Raw genomic sequence first — 23,513 nt, 5'->3', positions numbered from 1 at the left:
AGCGATAAGCTTTAAAAGAAACCAAGTGAAATTTTAAGTATTTTTGTAAATATCAGTAAAAAATACGAAAAATTAATTTTTTAAAAATACAAAATAAATGAATCTATTAAGACATGTTTACCTACTTGGGTATTTCATTTTATGTTATTTCTTCTTAAGTTAAATATTTTGCGTTCCATAACCCAATCATCTTAGCAACGCAAATACCCTCTTGAATATCCGAAAAGATGGGTACCTCAAAGAAGTGAACACTCGTGAAGCATAAAAATTGCGCAAATTGCCCTGAACTGAGGAATCGACAAGGGGTTGAGAAAAACGGAGTTTTTATCATTAAATATGATCGAATTTCTTTAAGCGAAATGAGCAGATGGCCCCGACAGATGTCAAAACAATGAATACATACTTTGCTATATTCTGATAATGTTTTTTTTTTTCAAATACAAAATAATTGCACTTAGCATTCAAATCTTTCGATCAATTAAAGACGTCAATGGGAACTTCAACACCAAGTTTCCTTTTGCCAATCTAGATGCAAGACGAATTTTCCCTTCTCTTCCTGCTTTTCCTTCAGCACTCAGTCAATTTAACGCTTCATTTGCACAAGTTTTTCTTTTGCTTGATATTTTCTCTTATTTTCGTTATTTCTTCCTTTTGCTTTCCTTTTCAAATGGACAAAAGGGAAGCATTCAAGGCAAACAAAACGCAGGGAACCGAAATAGGGGCATTTTACCACCTGCAGCAATTTCCCCATTTTCCCCATTTCACCCGGTGAAAATCTCCCTGAAAAATCCACTCGTACAGGTGACGACGAGTGGCACTTAAAAATTAAAATCTGCATAAAGCTCTGCGAAAAAGAGTCGAAATAAATCGCATCCGCTTAGTAATGAAAAGAAATCAGAGAAAAAATGCACTTTTGGACTGGCAAAATGGAAAACAAATGGGAATAAATAAAGTAAATGATCACGGATCGCTTAGAAGGTAAATTTGTAAATTTATTTAGAATATTTTTTTAAAAATATTATTACCATTTTTATTTTCTTGCAGTGTGCGATGAAGATGATAACTGCGTTGACAGGCCAGAGAAAGACAAGAGATTCTGATTATTTTAATGCACGCAAGCGTTTTGCTCCATTCAAAATAACAACAAAAAGTTACTTTAGTTTTCCAGTCGAGTGAGGGGGAGTGCAAGGGGGTCGAAAGGGGCGGAGAAAGTGAAGAAAGTGGGCGGATGTCATCAGCTGCGCTTTTGCCTTTTGTTTTTATGTAGCCACCTCTATTTTCCACCCTACACCACCCCACACTTCCATTTGCCATTGAGTCTTAACTGTTCTCCAAAAGGAACAAAATCCATCACCAAGATTACGAAAATTACGCGAAATCGCTATTAGGTCACCTCATTTCGTTTCAAATTTAAAAAGTTAATAGAGGTCTAACGAAAATCTTTAAAATTTAATCAGACTATTAAAAAAATAATATTCAAACTACCACTTAGTTTTAAAATATTTATAGGGTACTTTCAAGTTGAGCTCTCTCCCATCACCTAGATTTGCGGCAATTTTCCTTTGACATTTCTACGCTTCTCCTGATGTTTATTTAATTTTTACTTATTCGCTTTTCTCATTTGCCGTAATTTATGCCCCTACATTCAGCGGAATTCTGGAGGAGACAAGTTGCAGTTGCGATTACGATTGCATAGTCGCAATGCTATTCTTTTTGCCCCCCTTTAATATAAATATGTATGTATATATTTGATACTGTGCTTTTGCGGTGGCTTTGTGTCGGTTTTATGCATTTTTTGTGCGGCTTATGTTTCAGCTCCAAATTGGTTAGTCATAGAACCAATTACTGTTGTCTTTCCCCCGGGTGTTGCAAGTGGTTTACCATTTTTGCTGTCAAAATGTTGTTGAGGCTTTTTGCCACAGCTTTTTTGTTCAAATATTTTTGAGTTGCAGGTGTCGCTGGATTTTTTACTACAATTGCTACATACAATCAAGATCAAATCGATATGTGCATGGTAAATTTGTGGTATTTATTCGCATTATCTTTTATTATCACATATATAATTTTACCGAATTCTCTCTCTCTCTAAATTGATACCACATAATATCAAATTGATCATCGTTTCATATCAAGTTTCTTTTTGGGTTTAGTTGTTTTAAAATGTTGTCTCCAAATGCTGCATACTTAAGTGTTGCTCCAGGCTCTTCTGTAGCATATTTCACTTACAGGTGTTGCTCTCCTGATTCCTGAAAATAAATCAACATAAATACAAACTGTTTGCCGATGCCTTCGTGTTGCATTTACATTTTTCTCTCCCGGTAATGCTGTTGCACATTTAAATTTATATTGCACTTTCAGGTGTTGCCGCTGTTGTTTTAAATTCCCCCTTTGTTGCATCTTTTGTTCTCATTAGCATTGTTTCCCCTTTCCACTTACTTGTTGCTCTGTTCTTCAATTTCCTTATGTTTCCCGCCTTTGACGATATACTCTGCTTTTTTTTTTTCGCTGCCTCATTATGACTGCATATAGCCTATAGCTTATAGAATGGCATATAGCTGATACTTGAGCTAAGTTGCAGTTTCGATTTCGCCCCCAGTTGCCGGTCGCCTGTCAACGCCGCCTGATCGTCGGACGTGCTAAATCGAATTCCGTTTCCAGAATCGCTGGAACAAGATTATAGTTTAGTTCAAACAAACAAACGAACAGCAAAGATTAGACGCCTAATCGGAATTATGGGTGCCGAAGTTCAGGGACAATTCTCCATATATATTCATCTGAAATACTCATCTAAAACTTTTCATAAACCAGAAGTACACTTGCCTACACACACACCTTTTCTTATTTACGATCTCGGAAATAAACTTTAACTAGGCCCGGTAAACAAACACATCTGTGAGCCCTTGGCTGAGTGCTTTTACCTGATTTATGAATTCTGCAGATTTTTTGTTTGGTCCAAACAAACAACAGTGTTCAAATGCGAGAATCTGTGCGAGGGGCGGCATTTGATTTATGAACGTGGGGAGCACAAGCGGGCCATTTGACCGCATTACATGCAAAATGGGTCAGTAAGTCAGTCTGTCAGTCAGTTTTTCATCCCGCTAGTCAGTGACTATAATTAAACACTGCAGGCCGATGCTGGCACACTTCTCCTACAACTTTCCTCCAACTTTTTTTGTTCTTCTTTTCGTTTGTCCAGTTCAAATTGAAAAGCAAGTATTAGAGCTCCAGTGGCAGGAGTCGTGGAGCGAATACCCTGTAAAATACCATAGGTATAGTAATTAGTATCATTTCTACGTTTATATCACTTTAAAAACTTTATAAACTTATAAACTTAAATTCTTAAAATTATCTATGAAAAGATTATCGATTAAAACCTTTTAAAATATATTGTAGCATACTCTCAGACTTATTTTCAAATGATTTTAAATCGCACATTTTTCCTTGTTATATTTGTATTCTTGTATTTTATTGATTAATGTCATCCAAACGCTACAGTCATATTGTCAAGTATACCCCACTTTTTTCGAACTTTCGGCGGGCAAATGAACAAAGTCAAAACAAACCAAATGATACGAAATGAAAGGAGCGAGAATAAACGAATGAGAAACGAATCAAAACGTGACTAGGCCAATGTTGACGTCGTTGCTGTTGCTGTTGCTGTTGCTACTGTCGCTGTTGCTGTTGATGTTGCTGTGGTGCCTGCAACAGTTGCCGCTGCCGTGCGTTGACGTGGGCGCCATCCCATATCCCACATCCCATTTTTGCTTGTGACAGCAATTCGAGTCGCACATATGCCTATATATAGCGAGTTCCCATACTCCTTCCCACTTAGGTGGTCACGTGCTCCTTCGCCGAGAAACATCAGTTGCATGTTGCAGCTGCAGATGCAGATGCAGCAACAATCGTCGTTGCAATCTCCGGCGCAATAACTCAAGGCCTCATCTGCCCGTCAGCAGGTGAGGATTCACCTTTAGGACACCGTAGATAGAAAATGATGGAGGGCGAAAAATTAGTCACTAAAAGATTACATTTAAAAGATTTTTTTATAAGTGTGTTTTTTTTTAATCATATATAAACTTCTTAATTTAATTTTATTTTTATTAACATATTTCTAACTAATATTTTCATTTAAAATTGCAAATTCATTTTTAATTTATTTTTCCTAATATCTTGAACGCAACTGTAGGTCAGCCCATCAAGTGTTGCCTACTTCTTCGGGCCAACTGGCAAGTGTTGCCTACATTTTGGCGCCTAATAAATCCCATTCGCAGCACCCTGAGCACCATAAATCCTTTTCAGGGCATCCATCATTCGTTGTCACACACTTTCATCCATCCTCCCGGCTTGTTTGCCACGTCAATCATCATTACGGAGCAGAAATTGTCCGGTGAACGACTGTCAAGGGAATTCAAAATTCATTGCCAACCAAAATAGATCAAAATGTATGAAAACTGTGAAGTAGCTATTTTAAAATTCAGTCATCAGGAAGTAATTAAATATACGTATTTATTAGTTTATGAAAGTAAATCATAAAAAACGTGGATTAATTTATCGGCTTATTTGTTCTTAAAATAAATACAATTTTTTTTAAATATGTAGTAATTTTTTTTTGTATCAGTATATTTTAGTTAATTAATTTAAACATTTTTTTTATCAACAATAACCCAGACTCTCTTTTGTATTTGTATTTCATAGCCAGCTCAACCACTGATTCTTTTTTTAGAAATGCAATTGTTTAACTTATTTTTAAGAAATACGTGTTAATGGTCTAAATGTGTCCCAGTCTTTGTTTTAGTTGCTGTGTTTCCTGTTCGTTTTTTTTTTGTGTAGTTATTTTCATAGCTATTTTGAAAGTGTGTTTGTGTGTTTGTTGCCGGCAACGGAAATTTATTTTCACTTTTATTTTACGTCTATGGAGAAGCGGCAGAAGCAGCAGTAAACAGTAAACAAACAGGCAAACAAACAACAGTGAAACTTGCAATCCAAAAAAACAACAACAAAAATGAGAGGAAAGAGCGAGAGATTTTCCGATTTTCCCAACAGTTCACAGCAGTGCAGTTTGTGCACAGCACAGTCACAGTAACACAGTGTGTAAAATGGCCGAAATGCGAAAAGCGAAAACCGAGTGGCATTCGGGCAATGGCTTTTCCGCTCGGCTTTTTCCGCTTTTCCGCTAAGGATAAGTTACTCGGCAGCTAGCCAGATTCTGTCATAACGGCTTCGGCACTCGTGGCGTTCGTTTCGCTTTTCCAGCAAAAATTAGCAGAGGCAAATTCCCAATAATAATTTCAACCCGCTTTCGAAAACGTTTTTCAAGTTCAACCTCCCACACAAATTTTTTGTTGCTGTGTTTTCAACGCGAGTTTTGCAAAGCAAAAAAACAAAAAAAAAAACAGAGTTAAAACGCCGAAAAACGCTTGAAAATCGAAAGAAACAAAAAAACAAATATTTGAAGCAATTCCGGAATCCAAAACAACAGAAATAAAGAAGCACCAGCAGCAGTAGCAGCAGCAAAACCGGCGGGTGAGTGTTAATTGGTTAACAAACAAACTTTTAGCGGGTTAAATACCATTTTGGTGATAAAAACTTCTTCTATTTGTGCGTTGTTTGCCCGCCTTTTTTGTATTTATTTATTATTTGGCCGGATTGTTTGCTTTAATCTTGGCCAAACGGCTTCATTACGAAATCACAAAGCCAAACGATATAATTGTGGAAAATTATCATATCAGTTAGCGGTGGGAGTTACAGTAATTTATTTATTTATTGCCTTGGACTCGCTTTCAAAATTTACATCCTATTGAGCCGAATTTATTCAGGAATAAATTGGGATATTTACTCTTAGTTGAAGCAACTCAAAAAGCTAAAGATCCGAAAACTATTTGCTTTTCTAACAACCAGCTTAAATTATTTCCAGTTTAATTAATTTAATTTAACTTTGTTCCGTGCAAATGAACTCTTGATTGAATTAGCTTTATTTATATCATGTTTGGTTTATTAGCAAAATTATTTGTTGAAAAGTTGCAGTTCAAAACTATGTTGAACTTTAATTTTTTTAATTAATTCTTTTAAATTTATTTTTCCTGTTTAATCATTTTCCGCAACTATTTTCGAACTTGTTGCGCAGTCTGCAAATGAGTTGCGCAAATGGAAAGTATGCACTCGCATCTGCCGCACTTATTCTGGGATAAATATTTATGAACCCAGTCTCTTCGTTCCGACACATCCAAACCAAATCAAATCGAATCATTTGCGGTTCAAATGTTTACACATGTCATCATTTTGCGTATAACTTCTTTATTGTATGATAAACAAGCTGTCCGCCACTCCATTTGCACATTTTCCCAAAAAAAAAAAAAACGAAAACTTGGAGATGCATTCCTTGCATCCTTTCACTTTACACACGAAGAAGGAGAAAACGACATTTAGTATTTATATTTCAAGAGTGTGCACTGCCATATAGTACATACATATGAGGACGATGTGGGAGAGCTCGTTAGCATTGTCCAAAGTGCCGCGTGAAGTGTTTTTGTGTGCCGTGGAGGAGACTTTAAATGTCCTTGACTCGCTCTCTAATGAACTGGGAAAATTGAGGTGGCGAATCCCCGCCAGAGAGTCAGAATCCATGTTGCATCTGGCTACCTGCAACCTGCCCACCTCATTATCGGAACCAGCATTCTGCGGCCAACTTAAACGTTCTTGTAATCAAATTGTGCCACTTGCGAAAGTGCAATCCCATCTCGACCACATCTGTCCACTTCACCGTTTCACCGCTTCACCGTTTCGGTTGCACTTCGAAAAAAGGGGCGGGGCAAAAGTTTCCAAATTGTTGAGTCAATTAAACTCAGTTTAGGTCCTTTTCTTGGGGCCAACTTCCCAGGGCCACCATATCTACTATATTAAACTTATAAGCCGCAGGAAAAGTTGCTGAAGCACCTTTGCCCCAACCTCGGCCAACTAAATCGCATAACGAACTATTTGCGAACTTGATTTATAATTTCGTTATTACAATTTTGTTGCGGTTTTCAATAATAAATTAATAAAGTTTAAGCCATAGGCAGGTTTATTCATCAAGTTAAATTATTAAATTGTTTGCTTTCATTTATTTTACCCAATTTAAATTTGAAAATTGTAAACTTTTCATTTAATATTGAAAGTGCAGAAAATATATTAATTAATAATTATTTTACTTTTTAAGTTTGATTGATCTTAAATTGATCTTACACCTTTTTAAATCCTTTATTGTTCTGTATTTATGTTGCTGAGATTTTCGCAGTGCAACGGCATGGCCGAAAACCTTTTCCTTCGCTTGTCAAGTGTTTCGCCCATTTTCCCCCGCCTTTCGCATAACAAAAGTTCCTTCGCTCGAACTGTGTCAAATGCTTTTTGTCGAGGGGAACAAGTGCGGAATGTGTCGAAGCACAAATAAAATGTTTGAATTGCGGATGCAAAGGCGAATTCCGGATTGGATTTTGTGTTTTGGATTCTGTATTTTGGATGTAGGATGATTTTTGGGCATGGAGCTCGGATGCACAGGTCTCGGTGGCGTATGCGTAATGTGCAAATAGTGCCAGCGCCGAAAATGTTGTTTATCAGCTGCGAGTTTGCGATTTTGCGAGCAAGTGTCTAAACAAAAGAGCCAAGCGTAAACAAAATGTGTCTATTTCGGAGAGCGAGTTTCAGCCGCAATTAAATGGGGCACAGTAAAGCCCCGGCAGGTGGACAGTGGCCCAGAGTAGGCGAAAATGGAACCATGTTAAGGGCCCTTCATCTAATTATAAGAGCTTGTCGTTTCGTCTGAGCCATAAGCCCCTCATACAGCAACGTTCAAAATTATTGAGGGAAAAATAAACATTCTAGGTAAATCTAATTAAATTATACAATTTTTTTCTCTATTTATTAAAGAGCCGAAATCTTATCAATAAATTACAAAAGTGCCCCTAAAATATTTAAACAGAACTCAGAAAAATTATCCTTACAAAATGATTTATTTAATATTGTTTATTTTCATATTTACACCCAACCAAAGTCATTTATGCCCTTGTGAATAATTTTCTTACACAAATAAAAATGCACAAATGAAAATCCCTGACTTCATGCCATTTTTAAATAGTTTGCATTTATTTTGCTTTCCGGAAATCGAAAAATTCCATAGTGTCATATTTCCCATACTTTCAGGGTTTTTGAGTTAATATTATTTTCCATTTTGCGGGACAAATGGGAAAAAAAAAGGGGAATTGGCATGGAATTTATTAAGCGAAGACTTTGAAAAAGGAGTTGGGTGAAGGGGACTTCAAAGGGCGAGCACATGGTCTTAAATTGATTTTCGAGGGCTTGGTGAATTTAAAATAAATCCGATCTGCGTGCCGAATTTTCGTAAAATCCTCGCCATATTAGAGGGGGGGTTTTGAATCTATTTTAGGTACTTGTCGTTGGGCTTGTTGAAATGTCAAACATTTTAGTTCTCGGGTCATAATTGTCGCGAGTGCTCAAATATCAATTGTTACATAAAGCAAGTGAATCCGTTTCCAGCGTAACTAATTAATCACTCTTGGCTTCCTATTTAGCTCAGCTGAGCTTTTCTGATGTTTTGGGCTTTGTTGTTGCTCGGGGTGGTGGGGCGGTAAAATGGGTGTAAAAGGGGGCGTGGCACAGAGCAGCACAAAATGTGATTGAAATGTAACTCGGGGAAACAGAGGGGAAATCAATTAATATCTACCCTTTTTATTGCAAGAATAAAAACAGATGTATCTAAAAATACACATTTATTCATTCATTTCATTTGTAATTTTATTTAGTTTTTATCCTTTGTTACACATTTGCACTCTGACCTCGAATTTGAAATTAAATTGCACTCTGCTTTCCACTATTTGAAAATCGCATCAAATTCTTGGCCCTTCGGGATGCTTATGTATAATGACGCTTTAATACTCTTTAAAAACCGAAAAATAAATATATTTTTTTTAATAAATGAAAGAGGTGTATTATTTCAAACTTAACTTCTTTTCATAAAATCTATTAATTAATACATCTTTGCCAATCAAAGACTTTTAAATAAATGTGAAAGCCATTTGTTCTTTACAGATTTTTTTTTTTATTTTGTAAAACTTTTCATTTTAATTCTCAGCATATCACTTTATTAAAGGATTTCCAGCCTCGATAAACCCATGAAAATCGTATTTTGGCCCTTGGTTCCTAGAAAAAGCTGTCTGTTTGCCTTTTTTATTGTTGCCGCTTGCATTTAACGCTGAATTTGATATATATGAAAAACAATTTATTGGCATCAGTGAACGAAAATCGCATAAAAAAACAGCCGGCGGGGGAATAAGGGGAAAACAAAAGGGATGTTGTTGAAACAATAAATCAATTATATAGTTATTTTTTTGTATTTTTTATAAAATAAAAAACTTGGGAAGTAAGTGAAAAGAGAACCCGACCCATGCAAAGTTTATTTTTAATCAAACGAAAGGGAATGGTAACCATCGATTGACGTCAGTTGGGAAACGTTTCAAATGTTTGAGGACGCTGCAGTCTGATAATCGGAAATCGGCAATCGCCATGAAAAGCGCCATACAAAAAATACAGTTCCTCCGGATGCTTTTCCAGCGGAAGCCTGCAGCCATTAAATATTAACAAGAAACCTTAAATCTTAACTGGGGAATTGTGCAGAGCGATGGTCCAGCAAATAAATAATATCAAGTTATTTAATCGTAAGGTTTCGAATTTATGGATCAAAAGTAAAAAACCTGGTAATTTCTGTAACTTAAATGAAAAAAATGGCTATTGATTACATAAGCTTTTTATTGAATTTTTTAATGAAATTCTAAAAATATTTAATGAAAATTTAATAGTCAAAGAAGTTCAACTTTTTGCTTACTTAAAAGTACATTTTTGTTTAGAATACATTTATTCAATACCTTCGAGTTTCGAAAAATCCCAAAAATTTGCGTATGATAAATCCTCCAAAATTGATTTATGTTTGGCCATCAATTAAATATAGAACCATTTCGAAGATACGTTGAGTTTTTTCCTCCCCTCATTTTTACTAATATTAATTGCAAAAAGTTTCCAGTAAGGGTTTGCAAATTTTAAAATATTAAAAAAATAAAATTTAAAGATTTCATATCGGAATATTGTAAAGGAAAGCTTCCAAAGTTCGATTTCAATTAAATTTAGAAAGACAAAAACTTAAATTAAGCAATCTTTTTTTTTTGATGGCTACCAGGATCAGCGGATAGTTTTGGGGCTAAGCTGCCACTAAAAGCATTTGGGGAAATTATGTCCAGGGGATTAAAGTCCATTTATGCGGAGATCGGACAATGAAAACCGCGACTTCATCCTGGCGAATTTCGGAAATCCTTCAAGTGCGAGTTGTAAGAGTTAACTGTCAATGGGCTGTAACCTATACACACACACACTCGCATGACAGGATGTATGTCTGTGTGCTGCCTCCTTTATTTGTGTGGGGCACATAGGACGTGTTCTAGTTGTTGTTGTGGCAGAATTCCCAGCTAAATCGGCTTAGTGGAAACTCACAAGCACACAAACACACACACAACAGACACACTAGCATACCAACACACTGAAGATGCCATTGGGATAAAGTGGGCGTGGCAATGGAGCGTCGCCTCTTAAATTTATTTGCGCATTTGAGCGCATTTAAAACGGAATTCGACGCCCTAGGCAATTGTGTGTGTGTGTGTCTGTGTGGGATCCTTGCACCTATGACTAGTCTACGTGACTTTCATAAACCTTGCACTTGCAGTACACTGAGAAAAATACACAAAATATGTACATTATTTTATTAGAATAACCGAAAGTATGAATTAATATTTTTAGACAGTTATTTGATTGGTTTTACATGTTACATATGATTATAGAATTATTTATCTTTTCAAATACAAATTTAAATATTTTTATAGGTACTTTAAATTAAAATTTAAATCATAGTCTTCTTTTACCAATTTATTAAATACATTCACTTGACTTAATTTAAATGGTAGCCACAACTCTTGGTGTTGATTAATAAAATGGTCAAACAACAGCAAGCCACAAATGCTTTTCATTTGAAATATCAATTTCACTTACTGTCAATTAGGACAAATTTTCGACCTAATCAAAGGACAATTAGACGTTATAAGGAATAGCATGTTAATTAATGTAAAATTTCTCAGTTTCTCGGCCAGTGCATGTCAAACTGTGATAAAGTCTGTCGCTTTACGCGCTATTTTTTGCACTTTTTCGAAGATTTTGTTATTGATTTTCGCCCACGTACACCCACATGACATGTAACACATTATTATGGCATACTTTTATTTTCCCTTTTTTTTATTTTTTTTTTGGCCCAACAACTGCATTTGCCTTAGGCCAACAATGAGTGGGAAGAAGCAGAGCAAGATGCAGTGAAAGCAAAAGATGAAGGAGAAGAAGAAGCAGCTTCTTCCTCTTCTTCTTCTTCTTGTTCGGCTTCGCATCCTTATGTGACATTACATTGCTTGGCTTTGTGTACGCCTGTGGGCATATAAATACAGTCAAATACACACCAACATTGGTGTGGCTGCACTGTAAAAAATTTGGGAAAATTGAAGCAGTGGGACCCTGCGCAGTTAAACATGCCGTAAATTAGGACACTCCGAGGTTGAAACCAAAATACAAATAAGAAATTATTTAATCGTTTGATAAGTTAAGTAGGTTGTTAATAAATTCTTCACCTAAAAATAAAATTGATCAATTTATCTTCAAATATATTTTTTCTAATTTCTGACAGTGCACTTTAATTTGGCTAAAACCATGCTTAGGCAGGATTTTAAAGGAGCCTGAAAAAACCGATCGAAAAGAAATTTAATCAAGCAACTAACCCAGTCGCCCCGACTCCGTTCCTTTGTGTCTAACATCCCCCAACGTCGACTTGTTGTCAATTTCATTTGGCTGCCATGGCAATTATTCCCCGAGACTTTCTAATTGAATCGACGCCATTAGAGCGGCTACTGTCCCCCCACTTTGGCCCACTTGCAACCCCATTTGTGATCCTTAATTTATGCACATCTCTGTTGTCCTTGCACAAGGCATGCAGAACATAATTGGCAAATTGCAATTGCCAGGACCACAAAGACGTCGACTGACTAATGTCAAATGAAAGTTGCTGTCACGACCACTAGTCCTGCTCCTGCTCCTGGTCCCTCCCAACCACTTCTAAGCCCCCTCACGCTCCCTCCACCAAGTTAGAAATTCTTCCCGATGATATTTTCCTTGCGTAAAATAAGCTAAGGAGGCAATTAGTCCCTCGTTGCATTGCCAGCAGAATTTAAAGAGATGCCGATTCTGTAAAACATCAACCATTTATGTGCACAGTTCACTGAATAAGTGGATAACAATTTCTCAAGACTTTAAAAACCACGAATATAAAAAAAGCTTATCCCTTAAAAACCAAGATTCAAAGTCTAATATTTTTTATTAATATTATCATATTTAAAATTCAAATATTACAATAAAAACAATTTTTAATGAAGTTTACATTTTTATTTTGAACGCCTTAAAATTTCTTCGGGTGTATTGTTTGTGAGGAATATTCTGAAAGGGTAATGCAAGATTTTGGATGGAGATTGTGGGCAATTTTCTGGCGGGGCAAAACAAGAGTTTTTGGGCACTCAAAACGGGAGGTGAACATGACTTAACTTCTGGGCGGCACAAGCCGCTAATTTCACTTAACTTGCTGCAAATTTGCATACGGCAGGTGCCACATGAAACACTCACACAACTGTGAGGCACTTTGGGCCACTCATAACCGATTCCCTTTGGGCCGCAACTATAAGCTGACTTTTCAACTTAATTTGGCAACATAAGTATTTAAGGGCCTAAGCCAACAGGGCCGGAAGCTATGGAAAAATGCCAAAAATTCGCCATATGCTAGGTTTTTCATTCATGTACATATGTGTGTTTGAGTTCAATTGTGTAGCCAAGACTGTTGACTTTACAAAACTCTGTGACCAAAACTAAACAAAAGTGGGAGTAATTGGATCAGAACTCATAAATCGTCTTTAATTTTGAAAGATGTTTAAATTTTTAAAAAGCAAAATTAAATTATTAAATGTCATTCGTCCACACATGATGATGGACAGAGTTAAAGAGCTTGCGAATAATTATTCTTAATTTATTCTTGCATTAAAAAGGATGTACTTTTCAAATATTTATAATCTGGAATAAAGGGAATGGAGGAAAAAAATGAGGGAGAAATTCCGCGCAAACCGAGAAAGTTAATTAAATGCCAAAAGGCGAATGGCTTTAAGGACACACACACACACACACCATTACACGACGCGGTCAACTGTATCTGTGTGTCCATATCTGTGTGTGTGTGTGCAGGATTTATAGTTTTTTTCATACAAAGCAAGTGGCAAGGTCAGCCGTGAATTTTGATGGCAGGCCTAGCCGTCGTCGTAGTCGTCTGTTGCAAAATGAGAGGAGGAAGCCTAAAAAGGGTGAAATAGAAAAATGGGAGAGCAAAAAAAAAGGAAAAATCATGGCAAGGACGACAAGAAAACTCGGCCAGCGCCATTGGTCATTTTGGTGGCCATTTGCCGGCGTACGAACAAAAAATACAAACAATAATTAAAAACTTTAGCCTGGTAAAGAGCAAAATAGAGGGAAAAAATCTCAAAAATAGCCGCCAAGAGAATGCATCCTTTCGAGTTCAGTATGCAAAACTTTCGCCACTTCTGTCCAGAACTTCTCAATTGGCCGAGACTCACAGCTGAATGCCCATCATCGATGCCCGAGTGGACTTGGAAATAAGGTATATTTGAAAATAAATGGCAAAGTAATAGGATCCAATAAAGGCGATTCAATTTATTGCCCACCATTGCAGGCGAACCCAGAAAAAAAGGGGAAAAGGTAGAGGCAAAAAAAGGCGGCGGGAATAAGGGAATGCAAATAACAAGGAATCCATGGAATGCAATTATTAGGCTGTTCAACTTTCTTCAGAGCTATTTTTAACACTATCGTTTAATAGGTTTCTTGTTCATGGATTCCATTCACTTTACTTGGAAATCCTATAATGTTTTAATCGAATATTTCGAAGGAACAAGAAATTGATTTATTCATTTCATTATGGCGAGAGAAAAAAGATACCATATCAAGATCAAGGTCACACTGCTTTCTCGCCACACTCAAACACACACATGGCCACACTCAAAGGCACACATGCTTCCATTTTTTTTCCAACAACTCATTTATAAGTAGAACAAGTGATGCATGGCAGTCGCCGCAGCTTTATATGCAAATCTTTGCCAGCCTTACTATCCCCATCTCCCCTCCTCGCACTATCTGTCTCTTTCCCGCGGCAAGTGGAACATTTTAAGCATCTGCAAACACACACAAAAACATCGTATCGTGTTTGAGCCCTTCCTCTTCTCCTTCCGTCCTACTCCCTCCGCCCTTCTGTCCTGCTCTGCTGATTAACATAAATGGCAGGCCAAGCTGCGGGGACAAAACTCAAAACTTGGGGCAAAAATAATGGCAGTGAATCGGAATCAATATTTGTATGAATGTGGAGAGTATCTTTTTGAACCTTCTTAATTGTTCAGCATTTTGTTTTAATGAAAAGTACCGTCTTTTATTTCTTATTTGAAAAAATCCACGTTTTAGTTAATTTTTTCTTATTTCTTAGAATTTAAAGTTTTTTCCATAATTTTTTTTTTAATATTTTATAACCAAAATCCGGTTTTTGATCCACTGTTCCTGTACAAGACTTGAGATATTGCGATTACAGTGGACTCTGGGTATAACATTTCATTGCCGCATTGTCTTGCCCCAACCCCAGCCACGCCCACTTCGCCCTTTTATCCCCCCGCCCCTCGCGAACTGTGGGCAGTAAAAAAACGTGGCATGTGCCCCAGCTTTTGTTTTGTGTTTTTTTTTGTGTGTGTGTGTTTTTTTCTTTTTCATTCGTGTTTTGTGTGGATTGCGTAGCCGGAACAATGCAACAGTTTTTGGCCTGGCCAACCAAGTCTGGCAAACAAAGCCAGCCATAATAATAATAACAACAATAATACACATAATACATAATAAGAAGAAAGCCTCCGTTTTCCCACCCGACGACCACCGCCCACATAGAACAACCTCTTGGCGTTGTCTGATATTTCGGGGTCTTTTGTCTTTGGCGAAAGTAGAATGTGGAAAGTGCAGAGCGCAGCAGAAAAGCGAAAAATTTAAGCATCTCCCCTGCGGAAGGGGAGGATTTTTGTGATCAGTGAGGGGAAAGTCAACTGACAGCTTAATTGAGGGCTACAAAACACGATTAATTATGATTTTTTTTTCGAAAAAAATAAATAACAATGGGAAAAGAATATACAATTTGTTAATTTGTTTACTAATAAATATCAATTTTTTAGCGTAATTAAAGAGAGAGATTAGTTTATTTTTGGTTATTATTATTTTCAAAAAATAAAAAAAAATTAAATTAAAAATAAGTAAATTTACGAATATCAAAAATTAAACCATCATAAATGCAATGGGTAAGCGTTTATTGATGTGAAATAAATTAAATAACATAAAAACACCCCAAATTAAGGGTCACACATTTAATCAGTAAACACGTAACATTACGCAATTGAAATCTCTTTACCCCAAAAGAGGCAAAAATCTATTATAATTTGGATTTGGCCATTGAAGGAGCTGAAAATTCATGCGTAATTGATAATCTCACTGATGAAAACGATATGGCGGCGGGCTCATTGAAAACCTTTTTCCGGGAAATCAAAAATACTGCTATAGAAATTATTTGATTAACTGATAAATTATGCGATTTTGTTTAATTTTATTCCATTTCATTGTACATGTATTTGTTGTGTGTGAGCAATCGCAATCGATTGGTTGTGGCGCCCGCATTGTTTTGCGGTCGCCGTTGCGTATGCGTAATGAATTTTACGACCCATATTAATCATACGCCATGTGTGCGGGCGTTTTGCTGTCGCTGCGGCTGCTGTTGTTGTGCACTAACTGCAGTCGATTCAATTAGTATGCGAAATTAATCGAAGCGCGAATTACTGGACTCCAGCCAAGTCCAATTAGCCAGGAATCCGACGAGTCGTCCGGGCCAATCCCTTCTGATTCTGGAATTCTGTCGCCAAACGGATGTTTAGTATCTAATCAGCTAGCAAGTCTTGCCGATGTCCCCGTTTTCAGGGTCATCCTTGCCCGCATTTATCTCCCTAGTTACCGCATAGTCTCTAAGGTCCAAGGTCATCCGGACTGCAAAAGTCGCATGGCATTGCTGCTAAATCTCGTTCCTTGAAATTCATAGCCGCACTTTTCCGATAAAGAGTTCGGTTTTATCCGGTGCCAATTAAATGTGATTTAATTGATTTAACTGAACTTGCGTCTCATGTTTCACATAATTCTGCTTTAAACGTTATGGCAGCCAGCGAACCGGAACCCAAATAACAACATTCACCTCGGCTGATGCAATAAGACCTCTGCAGTTTAATCCAGATATATTTTTCTTGCACCGCTTTCTTGCCATATATTTTTCTTTACTGAGCAAAAAAAGTTTCCATCTTGTCTGTGGCTTTGGCCAAGCCCAGCTTCAAAGTTATGCTAATCTGAAGTGCACTACAAAAAAAGAAAAATGTCAAAATTGCCAAAAATCAAGATCTTGATTTTTCACCCAAAAAAATTGGTATTTACTATTGGTATTTTGTTCATAAAAATGGAAATAATGATCCAAATATGGAATGTCATACCTCATTAAACTCGTTATTAAATTCCCAATCGATTGGCATTTCAGTCTGGAAATTTTTAATTTTTGCCATTTTTGGCAAAAAATTATGATGGTACCCCTTAAAAAAAAAAGCGAAAATTTGATCAAAAATTAATTTTCCCAAATCAGTCTCAAAGTACACTGATATTAATTATAAGGTTGTAAGCTGCACAAAACAGTGCCCCTTTTTGATATGGGACCATTTTTGTCCAAGTGACAGCAAAAAATCTACAATAAAAAATCAAATTTTTACCAAAAATCATGATCCCGGTTTTGATTTTTTTTCTGTGTGTAGAAAACACAAAAGGCGAGTGGCGAAAAAAGCGGGCAACCAAACGGAAACCCCAAAACCCCGAAAAACACAGAACACAGAACGCAGAAAACACAGAACTGCAAAGCGCAGCAAAGTATGCTACATAATTTTTTTGTGCAGCAGGATATATGCCGGATATATGGCGTAAATGGTGGACGGAGATGTGGAGGTGGATGCGGTGGGCATATAGTGGATATAGTGGGGCAGTAAGCTGCTTGGCCGACTTGCTCACAGCTCACGGAACTCACAAAGGGAATGCCCAAGGAGGCGGCGGTTAAAGGAGGGCGTGGCCACTTAGTGCCTGCCACATATGTATGTGAAATGCGAAATGCGAAAACGAAAATGAAAACGCAGAAATGCAGAATGCAAAATGCGAAATGTGAGCGGAGAAAAAGCATCGGGCAATTAGCCAACCGCAGTCAGCTGTTAGCGGATGACCCTTGACCTTGACTTGCCTCATCAGCGACCCTCAATTAAAATCCAAACCCCCACCTCCCACCTCCACACCCACGCCTACACCTCCTGGACACTCCACTCAATTGGCTTAATCCCCACCTGACAGCAAAGTCGAGTCCTTTTGATCCGTAATCCGGATTCCGGATTCCATTACAATTTTACATGACAATCCTGAGCGGCAGTGGCAGTGGTAGAGGGTCGGTAGTGGGTTAACCCCTCGCTGTGCACTTTGACAGCGGCTGTCAGTGGGTTAAGTCCACCGAAAAAAAAAAGTTAAACAATATGCAGCTGTCAGCTTTGAGCTCCTCTGGCTTTCGCTTCCTGCCCTTTTGCCTTTTTCCTTTCCGGTTATTGACGGCAGCTCAGCTCCGACTTGGCCATTAACATTCAGTTGCAGTTGCCGTTGCAGTTATTGCAGCCATGGTTATTTTGTATGCCATCTGCACTGATTGAATTCGAACTGTTGAAACATCACTGGAGAAAAAACAAGGCAAGGCCACTATCATCAGCGAACAGTTTTTTGACCCAGTTGAGATTGTGCTATCAAACTATCATTTCTGTAAGAGAAGATAAATTTCTTAAAGTTTTAGGGTCACACTGTAAGGTTTAAATAATATACAAATATACCTGGTCACACTGTATGGCGTCATATTTAAAATCTTATTTATTTTTAACATTTTCCAAAGGCGAAAAAAGTTAGCATAAATTTTTTTGATTATAGCTTCTATAAAATTAACTAGCCAAGATATTTTTCTCAGTGCCCACACACCACTCGTTTGCTCCACTTCCCTCAGTTTGGACAGCCTGTTATTAATGGCAAGAAATCGCTGTTTACAATTAGAAAAGTGTATTTTATATTTTCCTTATTCCTCTATTATAAAAATGAGGATAAATTAGATTTCTATACATGTTCAAATCATCAACTCCAGAATCAATTTACTCAACTAAAACCATTAACGCAATAACGTTTAGTCTGCGAGAAAAAATAAAGAAAATACGCATCTAAAGAAAGGTAGAGCGAATGTGTGATGATGTAAAGCACAGATGAAGCATTTCTTCATACATTATTCTTGGGAAATCGCATCTGTGAACCAATTCATTCGCCTCTTCATATAACAAATCAAACCCCTAAAGCCTCTTTTTTCTGGGCACCGATAGATGAAAGGGCCGGGACCATCAAACAATAATAATAACGACATTTTATGACAATAATAGAGGGGTCGGAAATGGATTGGCAGTATAATAACAACATAATTATGCATAATTGTATTGCGAACAATTAGGAGCGAATCATTATTTTTATGTCATTCGAAACGCGAGTCAAAACCGCTGGGGCAGATAAACGAGCCGAGGGAACTGTGAAAATACATCTTCAGACACAGCTACAGATATATAGATGTATAGATATATAGACTCAGGTTCACGGATAGTCGGCGGTGCAGGAAAGCTGAAAAGCGGAGGAGCAGGAAAGCAGAAAAGCAGGCGACCACAACAATCAGCCAACGAACCAAAACGAGAGTTACGAGAATTATTCTGGCAGTCTGCCAAATATATAAAAATACAACAAAGCTGCACTGGAAAAAAGTTAGAGATAAAGATAGTCTTCAAACAGAAATAAGTATAACTTTAAAGCAAAAGAATATAAATTGATTAGAATTAAATTGAAATAAATTCGTTAGTACATAAATAGTGTGACCAGGAATAAAAATCTGCCAGCGTGACCTTAAAAGGTTTAGAAATTTATTGATATTTTCTGAAATAAGAGGAAAAACTTTTCAAACAACTAAAAATAAATTTGAAATTATAGAAACTCGATGTCTAATTTGTTCTTTTGTGTGCATATCTATAGGTAGGGTTTTGGGTAGAAAAAAAAGCGCCAGAGCCGCTCAGATCCTGTTGCCTCGTTGTCAAGGTCTGGCTGCGACTTGTGCCGGGCTAACGAGTAAAGAATTTCCTTCGTGGCCAGAGCTTAGAGGGGTGGGTTAAGCGCCAGTGGGTGGGGCTGGTCGGCTGGGTGGGCTTGTGGGATGCCAGGCAGCCAATTTGGGGCCACTGCCGCGCTGCCAATCTGCCAGCACCCTGGGCCACAAAACGTCGAGGTGAACGAGAGCAAACAAGCGACGAACCTTGGATGTCGCAACACTCTGCGAAATATTTTTTTTAGATTTTAGAAGTCTAGAATTCTTAAAGAAATCCCCTCTAAATACAATATTAATATTTGGTTTTCAATGATTACATCCGTAATTAAAACTATTAACTGGGGAAACAACTGTTTAAAACAATTAAATATTTTTGTTTTATTTTTTCGGTTTATTTAGTATAGTTTTATAGTTAACCAACTTGTGAGTACTAGTTAATTAAACAGCCATTCGATTTATTAATGGATGATCCTAATTTTCCAATTTTTCCCCCATTTTTTGTGCAGTGCGTTCCCCAACCATACCGATGATTGGATGGGTTTTTCAGGAGGTAGGGCGCCCGGGCTTCCTGGGGTTCACAGGTTCAGAGGTTGGGCTATCAACAGGTGCCCGTTAAAGCTCTGCAAATTTGAATAAACATTATGTAACTAGCTTATTATTGAGTAACGTTGTAACGAATATTTCCAGCTGGTGTTTTACGTAAGCTGTTTGCGTAAGTCTCATCCTTATTTGGGTTGGTCAGTGAACTCCTGGGCGCCGAACGAATTGCATAATATGTGTACTTGTGCCATTAAAGATATAAATACACATTATATTTAGAAAAGGCCCAGCTAGTGACGCACAACTGAAGTGCTTGCAGTTATGAAGCCAATTATTTTGTATCTTTGATTTGTAAGTGAAATTTATGAAAATTTGAGTACCTAAATTACGAAACCTTCAATTAAATAAATGCCCCCTTACAATTTCATAGACACTGTTCAGACCAAATGGTGTGGAAAATGTCAGCTGGTCGTAAAAGAGAACTTCTGGTATTGTCAGCCACTTAAGTTCAATTGTCATTTAAATGATTTGAGAATAAACACAGATTGAAAAACAAAATGGGGCAGCGATTAAACAAAGTGGTAAACTCTTTTGTGGCCTCGATGTTCCCCTTTTGAAAAAGCCGCCACAAAATTGCATCGAATGGCTGTACATTGCTGAAGACAGTAATCCATTGAGAATGTTTAATTCATGTCGTGCCATTCGAGCGTCTTTTGTTGGTCGCTAGCACTGGGAGAAAACACTGATTAGTTTCTTAAACAGAGATGTTAAATATTTCATTGTATTTTAACCATTCATTAACCATTAACTTGATATTGAAAATATTTGGATAGTATTTTTTTGTAATATATTTTCATATTTACCTAATTAGTAACTTCTTCTAATCAAATAGAATTTCTTAAAATATATTTTGATATTGAAAATATTTGTATAGTATATTTTGTGATGTATTTTAACATTCATTTAATTGGTAACTTCTTTAAATTAAATATAATTTCCTATAATTTTTTGTAGCGGTGTATTTTGGAATAATACTCCTTTGCTTATGCTATCTTAAATAAGTATATGCAATCGTATTCTCCGTGCGGCATTGACACTGAACCTGCCACTGGATCCGGGGTACGGCTGGTACAGTGAACACACTCTATTTACCTTTATTTATTATAGCGACTGTGACTGGCAGTGCCAACAAATACACAAATGTACAAATGGCAGTAAGTGCTGCTAGGCTGGCACGTTTTCCGAATGTCCTGTCCCAATGATATTGATTTATAGAGTGTCAATCTGGCAAATTGCACAGCAATAGCGTAATCAGTAATGCAACAGTTGCACACACACATTCACCCATTCGCACAGTACGGAAAATTCAGATTCTGATTCTGACGAACGGGGGAAAATGGAAAATCTGTGCGGGGCAGAGGAAAGTCGATGGCATTCAATGCATAAGGCCGCACAAAACAACTTGACGAGCTGTCAAAATCTGTTCGGCCTGTCAAATGGATTTCAATATAAAATATCAACATTGAAATCGGCGAGGCGAAAGCCGTTCTCCTCGTTCATTCATTAGAATTTCTCCCCTTTGGAAATTTCCCTTTTTTTGGTGAGTTTTCTTTAGTTATTCAATTACAAGCCCGTGGACCAAGACACTTGCATCGATCCAAGACGTGGAGGAAAAACAAAAGTGTGGAGAACAAAAACTGCTCTAGCAGCTGGTTGCACTGAGAGAAAAATGCTATGGAAAAGTTTTACAGGGATTACAGAGAACATAGCCTCCCAAAATGTAAATGAAATTTTCTTCATAGGATTTTCCTCTTTCTTTTAAATGAAATTTAATTTGTGAGATAGTTTTGGTTTGTAAATTTGTTAGGAAAAATCCCCCCTATTTTCCCTCTGTGTATCCAACGGCAAACAGTGGCAGTTTCAATGCCAAATTGTATAAGCAGCTGCAGTGGCTCAGCCAAGCGGCAAATGTCCTGCGGTGACAAAAGCAAAGCACCACCCACTTTTGGGATGCCCCAAGATTCTGGCCAAAAGGTGATGTAACCGTGACCCCCGAAACCCCCGATCCCCCGAAACCCTCAAATGGAATCGCCTTTTAATGTGGCCACTTGTCTGGCCTCTCACTTTTCCCTGGGAAATCCCCTAAATTTAAGATTAATTTTGCTGCTGTTTAAACATTTGCCCAAACTTTCAATTGGAAAATCCTTTGTTGCGACTTAATTGGCCCGGATCCACAGACTACAGTGCGTTTCACAACAGCAACAAAAAAAATGAGATGCAAATAAATAGAGAAATGCAAGATAAGTAATTTAGATTGGCCGCTCTTGCAATTAGAGAATCCTTTGTGGCACCTTAATTGGCACAAACAAAGGCAAACCGACATTAATTAGCTGCCAAAAAAAATAAATAAAATTAGTTTGTCTGCTCGTGAAATTGTTTTAAGAAAATCTTGATATAATACTTATATTATTACGAATACATTTTCTTAATTTCAAGTGAAAAAAGCTTTTTATGCGGGTTAAAAGGGAAATGATTAGATAAAGATAATTTTATTTGCTTGATAACTTCTACATTTTCTTACTCCTATTTATTAAATCAACTATTTTATTTACAGAATATTTAAATTCGTTTTTTATAATATATAATTATTGTTTAATTATTTCTTAGTTAATACTAATTTAATTTGTTCTACACTCCTCAACCGCACTGTACTTACTATGGCAACACTGGGCTAAAGAAATCCCGCAGTGAAAAGTCTTTTGGCTTGTCAAATAGCGCGAAAAACTTTTCAAATAGCTTCGCTACTCGCCTAACCAACCAGCCCACCCAATTTTCCCGGCGTTGCCCCACCATTTTCCATTTTCCATTCGCCACCCACTTTTCATCTGCTCGAAGCCCACATTTCACCACTTTTTCCACCAGCCTTTTGTTGGCGAGCATTGGCCCATTCAATGCATTTCGTCTCTCTGAATGGCAGCTCTTGAGATTCATTTTCTTTCATTTTCTGCCCATAATTATGGCAAAGAAATATACGAAAAACACGCCCCAACGCCTGCAGATGGGTTTCCCTGGGTTCTCCGATTTTTCCAACGTAGGCCGTTGAGAAAGAAAAACACAAAGTCTCGGCAAAAAAAAAAAAACGAAAAAGTAGACTACTACTGCACTTTGGGCGATGAAAATGTTAAAACAATCGATCGGCTAAAAGGGCACGCCCATTATTTAGGACTCAATCATCAACCCAATTTTCAAGTCGAGCGACGTCAGTTAAAATTACTTTTTAATGCTGTTGATTGCCGATTGTTGATTGCACTTTTAAAGCTCCGTCCGAATACCGAATTGGAATTGCAATCCACATAAATCCTTGATTGTTTTCCTGCCTATCCAAATGGCATTGACAACTTATTTGGAGCACTGCGATGCGTGTTAAATAATTGAATTACTGAGTGTTCAATAAGAAAGTTGATTAATTATTAAAATGACCCCAGCATGTTGGGCATGAAAATGTAAACAAAATTGTAAACGAAATTAAATT

At 37.2% G+C, this 23,513-nt stretch overlaps 1 protein-coding gene across 5 annotated transcripts in view; it reads left to right on the top strand.

Moving 5' to 3' along the window:
* The first annotated feature begins 2,604 nt into the window (after positions 1 to 2,604).
* The window catches only part of Pdfr (Pigment-dispersing factor receptor), a 30,376-nt gene continuing 9,467 nt past the window's right edge, over positions 2,605 to 23,513 (top strand). The window contains exons 1-2 of one of the 5 annotated variants that reach the window (XM_070218331.1): positions 2,605 to 2,679; positions 5,318 to 5,523. The gene's annotated coding sequence lies outside the window, so the exon portion shown is untranslated. The other 4 variants (XM_070218332.1, XM_070218333.1, XM_070218334.1 and 1 more) reach the window with 4 other exon arrangements.

The sequence above is a fragment of the Drosophila takahashii genome, chromosome X (assembly GCF_030179915.1).
Source record: "Drosophila takahashii strain IR98-3 E-12201 chromosome X, DtakHiC1v2, whole genome shotgun sequence".
Taxonomy (NCBI): Eukaryota; Metazoa; Arthropoda; class Insecta; order Diptera; family Drosophilidae; genus Drosophila; species Drosophila takahashii.
Note: the sequence above shows the minus strand (reverse complement) of the source record. Positions and strands in the feature narration are given on the sequence as shown.